The sequence below is a fragment of the Pinus tabuliformis genome, chromosome X (assembly GCF_031772625.1).
Source record: "Pinus tabuliformis cultivar Carrire ecotype Pingquan chromosome X, CPIR1, whole genome shotgun sequence".
In the NCBI taxonomy this organism is placed as follows: Eukaryota; Viridiplantae; Streptophyta; class Pinopsida; order Pinales; family Pinaceae; genus Pinus; species Pinus tabuliformis.
The window spans coordinates 459,253,730-459,259,722 of record NC_142308.1 but is presented as its reverse complement, the minus strand read 5'-3'; the positions used below and the strand labels follow the sequence as shown (position 1 = coordinate 459,259,722).

The 5,993-nt window shown below is 36.3% G+C and overlaps 1 pseudogene; it reads right to left on the bottom strand.

Annotated features, from left to right (window-relative positions):
• Nucleotides 1-3,039: 3,039 nt before the first annotated feature.
• LOC149140598 (receptor-like protein kinase THESEUS 1 pseudogene) lies at nucleotides 3,040-4,441 on the bottom strand (annotated as a pseudogene).
• Between the last annotated feature and the right edge of the window lie 1,552 nt (nucleotides 4,442-5,993).

Below are 5,993 nucleotides of genomic sequence, written 5' to 3'. Positions count from 1 at the left end.
TGAGAACTTAGAAGAAGATATTACAAGTGACAAGTTGTGACTTGGAACAAGTTTCGTTTGTTCATGTAGCCATTTCATGTCGTACTTGTTTCTAAACAAATCATAGTTATCCCCATTCGCATACACTGCTACAATAAAGTTTCAAAAAATTTAGAAAAGCAGGATCAATTCCCTTAGGGTTTGCGAGCAGGTGCTTGAAACGTTTCCGCAGGAAGGTTATCTAGTGGAAGGAACCTTCAATTTCTTCATGAAGGGTGCTTCTAGCTCAGAAAATTTATTGATGTACTTATAAGAGTGAGTGGTTAAATTCAAAATTTCCATAGAAGAATGATGATGACTGGTATCAATCAATTCTGGATTCCTCTTCCTGATATTGTTTGGGATACCATCACATGGGAACCAATACACATATCTTCTTCAATGAGTATGCCTTCAATTTGCATTGAATTGTATGAAACAAGTCCATGGCTCTCCAATGTATCATGATATCAACAAACTGCCTTTTGTAAATCTTTAAATTTGGTGATGTGTTCGTTGACTATTGCTTGTGGGTTTTGGTCTAACATTAAAAATGGTATCAACGAGTAGGTCACAACCAATCTAATTTAAAATTGGTATCAAAGAGTAGGTCACAAATTCGCTACACACCTGGCTCACACTGGGGAAATTGTTGCACAAAACAAGTCAACAATTGGTCTGCGATTGCCGTTAGACAAGAAAATACAAGCAGTAGTCAACAAATGCATTGCGAAATTTAAATATCCACAAGAGACAGTCCATGCCATGATGATGATACATCAGGATATTTTTGTACATTGTTCATGAATAATCATCATTAGATAAGGGATAATCTAGAAATATCGATTCAATTCAATAAATCACATATACAAGTTGGAATGTTAAAATCTATCTCTGATATTGTATGCCTCTCCCTCTTCCATGCCTAGTAACTTCATTCATCTTACACATATTTATATCCTAACCTCGTGCTTGAAGAGGCTGCTTTGCATTTACATAAGACAACTGTTATTCTAGAATTTAAATGGTTTCTATATAAAAGTTTCCAATATAAGTAAAATCTCAAGTAAATATAGCATGTGTTGATTTGAGAACAAAAGAAAAAGTACATCTCTCGTGGTCTTTTCATATTGAGTTCTATATATTCACAAAATATGAGAAGTTGATGGATTTAATTCTTAACTTCTCCATGATAACTAAAACCTACTTCCAATGACTAATAAATTTTCCACCCAGGAATACATTTCACATGATTGAAATCCTACCAGGAGTGCATTGCTACAACTATTTGAGGCTGGAAACGTATATAATGGAACAAGAATATTGGGCTAAATGGCCTTGTCATTTGCACCATTAATCTGATGGAGATCTAAGATACTTTCCTAACAATTAAGAAAATATGGCAACCTTGGAAATGTGGATTTACAAATTGGTAAGAAATAATTAGCCCACCTGGATCGATTCCATCCGTATTAGTTGAGTCAGGTGGTGCAAGAATCGTAACGTTCTGGATTCGCACATTGCTGCAAACTCACCAGAAATATATTAATTCAGACAAGCAATTAAGAAGTGGCCACAAATGGCATCACAAAATTCATTTTACACTCCAAAGACAATAAAATTGAAAACATTAAGCTTATATAAACATCCATTTAAAATAACAACCACCGCACTAACATTCAAGCCACAAACCTGCTAGAAGAAATGGAGTTCCAGGAAGTGAGTACAATAATTTTGGTTCAACCAAATATTTTTTATTCAACTAACACAATTATAGATCCCAAATATGTTTAGATCAAGGTAAAAGAGGGTAGCAGAAGGAAGCTTATGTTTCTATTTTGAAATGAATATTGGTTGGATGTATGTTATGTGTGGGAGAGAAGAAGACAATGCAGTGGAAGCACACAAAAGCATCCACAGTTTGGCACACACATTGTTGAAAATAATATTGGGGCAATGGGATTGGAATCAGATGTAGAGCAAAGGGAGGAGACCTACCAATAACCCTATTTAAGTAAGTAATATGTAAATCCCTACTTTCACACCTTTTTCTTGTGCTCTCTTTGAAAACAATTAGTCATAGCAGGGTCATTCTTCAACTTTCTTCAGTTTTACCTTAATATGAAGGGATAAGGAAATCATCAACTAACTCTAAAATCGGTGGAATAAATAGATTCAAAATTCAATTCAAGCCAAGAAAGAGGCTATCATACTGATTAGTAAATACTGAAAGAAAGAGGAGAGTCAAAGACCCAAATCAGTCAAACTGCTTCCTTTCCCGTCCTTGTCGAAGACCTTTGCTTGAGCTTGAGTGAAGGAAATGAAGTGAAAGATGGCATATACATTGAAGTATATTTCATTCAGTGCGGTACTCACAATATCACAGAAATGCATCCGAATGAAGTATTTGTAGTCTGGATCCACAATAAAGCACGAGGAAATATTGAAATTTTGGTTTGTTACATTGGTTGTAGCTTGTGTTTTCATATATACATGTTTCAAGCATTGTTAATTTCATCTCATCATGTTGTGATCATTGTTTCATATCTTGAAGGAATTAAGAAATATGGAATTGTAAAAAACTATTTTTTTTTACAGTCCAATAAAGATAGATGATCTTTAAAATAAAAACCATACACTTTGTGAAGAAAGAAGCATCCCAACCACAGTGTATAATCTGATAAAAGAATCTTAATCTTAAGTCAAGGAAAGCTTATAATAATTGAAAAAGCCAAAGTGTTCCATTACAAAACAAATTCCACTGAATAGTACATATTTGTAAGGTAGAATTTCAAACCTTAAAAATAAGGATGGAAATCTAGGAAAATTAATCCATATGGGACTTACCTTGGATGATAGTGAGCTAGGAAGCAAGTGCTTTTAAAAAGAAATTGAAGATTTAGTCTTAGGAGTGAAGATCAATGAAGCATTAAGATTTTCTGAAGGTGATCATTAATTTGTATCACAATGGCCAACTCACATAAGTTGGTGGATGAATCACCACACACAAAAATTTTGTGATCACCTTCCATGAGGATTAACTAATTGTGAAAATATTGTACTTGCAGTTGCACCTTTTGAACCTTCTTCACTTATAGTATCACTACCCCTCTCAATAGTATTATCACCAACATTGTATTCCTCAAAAAATATTACATCATCACCACCCGTCTCAATAGTACTATCACCAAAAAACTCTTCCTCGGAAAATTGTAAGGGAATCTCTGAAAAGCCATTAGCACTACTTTCATTTGGATCATCTAGCATAGCAATTTCCTGAAGTTGAAGGGCATATTCTAAGTTCCACAACACATCACCCATAGTGGGCCTGTCAATACCCTGGTCAGCCAAACACTTTTCAGTTGTCTCCCCAAACTTTCTCAGGGAGTTAGGATTGATTGTATTTACAAGATGATGATCAATAATTTGGCCAAGCATGCCTCTCCTTTTCCAATGCATTGCCCACTCTGCTATATTGACTTTCTCTCTAGGAAGAGAAGGATTGATGGTTGGCCTTCCACATAACACCTTCATTAGCACTACTCCAAAGGAGTAGACATCAGATTTTTCTGTCAACTATTGCCTTTTGAAGTACTCAGGGTCAATATATCCAAAGCAACCTTTGACTGCAGTACTCACATGGGTTTCATCCAGAGCAGGTCCAATCTTTGAAAGCTCGAAGTCTGCCACCTTGGCCACAAAATTCTCATCCAACAAAATGTTCGTTGTCTTTACATCACGGTGAATGATTCCTTGCTCTGCTCCTATGTGAAGGTAGTGCAGACCCCTGGCAACCCCTATGCATATATCAAGCCTTTGCTTCCATGATGTAGGAGGAAGATCTGATCCATACAAATGGCTCCTAAGAGGTCCATTGGCCATGTATTCATAAACCAAAATAATCTCATAATTATCCTTGCAATAGCCAATAAGTGAAACCAGAGGATGGTGGCAAAGATCAGAAAAAATTTCAATTTCAATCCGAAATTTTGTCATGCCTTGTTCAGAACTTCCATTTCCATGTTTTACAACCCTAGAATTTATGCCTTACGTCATTTTCTTTGCAACATGTGGTGCAATTTCTAGTTAGCTATTGTTGAGTCTCCATTTTGTCTAGATTTTCATGATTTTACTGAATAATTTTATGCCTGTACTAAGTGTCTATAATCATTAGTATTCTTTCTATGCATTATTAAGTTATTATTTAGGGGCATTTAGAGCTGACAATCGTTGATCTATGGACTCTTCTTGTTTTGATAATTTGAAGAGTATTTAATGTGAAAATGTCATTAATAGGCTCTTTTGTGGCAGGTTCTAACATTCCTGTACTAGCAGTTCCTGCACCAGTTGTACCCGCACCAACATTCTTGCACCAGTTGTGCCTGCACCAACATGCCTGCACCAATTTGGGGCTTTCATACATTGACACATTTCTAGGCAAATATGAAAGAGTTTTTTGTTCAAAATGTTGTTTGAACACTTCCACATAAGCTAAGATACACCCAGGTCATACATATTTATGTTTAGGGAATAATTAATGCTTTAGCCCCGAATTCACAACAATTTCTAGACTGCCAACTTCCTCCTCGTTTTCCATGCAGGTGAAGGTGAATAGAGAAATTTTGGAACATGGGTTTTTCCCTAGTATAGTAAGTTGACTAAGCCTCAAACAAATTTCTAAGATTCAAAATGGTCTAAAATATACATAAGGGTCTTTGACGCAGTTTTATAAAAAATATTGTTGTCTCTAGAATTTTAGGATCTCAGATTTCACAAGTATCAAAACAATAAGTTTCAGGCACGATTTCCGAGCCATTGGAGCTGAACCAGAAAATTATGGCAAAGGTTATTGTTGTAAACATAACAAACTAGGTTTCCTCCAAACAATTTTCCGAAATTCGTAATGGTTAAGGAGATACAAAGAGTTATTTGCAGGTAGTTTGTAAAAATATCAATTTTTACAGAATTCCAGAAAACTGCCTTCTATAAATTACAAAGGTTGTTAACAGTGTATTATTCCTATGATTGTTTTGGAAAATACTTCATGACTTGGCATTGGTTGTTGCAAACCACAAATCATCGAATATATTCATAATTATAAACTCATATGGGCTGATCCAAATAAATGGGAGGCAACGTATTCATAAATGGGAAGACTGTGTACTAGTGCAGGATGACGGATCATATTTTGTAAATCACATTTTATTGCAAAAAGAGGATTGATTTTGATTGTACCAAGAAGGAGGGGCTGCGCACCAGTGGGATGATCCCCGGAGGGGAACATTAGAGCCAACACAACATTGTTTTATGATTTTGTAATAGGACGTTGATATGAATTTATTTGGCATTTGATTATGAGTTCTTGTTTCCTCACAATGTTTTAAGACTGTGATTTAAATTGTTGCAAGGGCAACGAGTTGGGTGGTTGGGCCCTGTTACACAACATTTTGTCACTGTTCCCGTACTCCCCATTCCTTGATCCTGGAGGACCTCTACAATGAACCCCGCATGCTTTGCCTTCATGAAGAAACTCCCATTATGTCCCTCTTCATGAGCAGATCATTTCCCTTTTTCACCATTTCCCCTGAAATTTCTGTTTTGCCGAATTTACAAGGTTAGCACTAATGACCTTTGTCTCCCCCGAGTCGATGTGAAGAGATTAGCACTATTCCTCATGTTGATCGATGTGATTGAGCTGTGTTCCAGTCGCGTCGGTCCTGTTATGGAAAGTTTTTTAAATTAGAGCCGAAGCTTCCAGCTCTAGAAGCTTCGTAATAGAAGTCTGGTAAATGGTTTGGCTGGATGGGGTCGAGGATGACAGTTTGGGCTCCTTTCCCCTATAATGATGGAACTACCTCAAGGGATAAGTCCTTCTCCCATGAGAAGAGGATCCATCTCCCATCCATTTTTCCTATATAAACCTCCCTTCTTCCCAAGCACAAGCTAATTAGAGTGTTAGCTGAGTGTGAGTATAC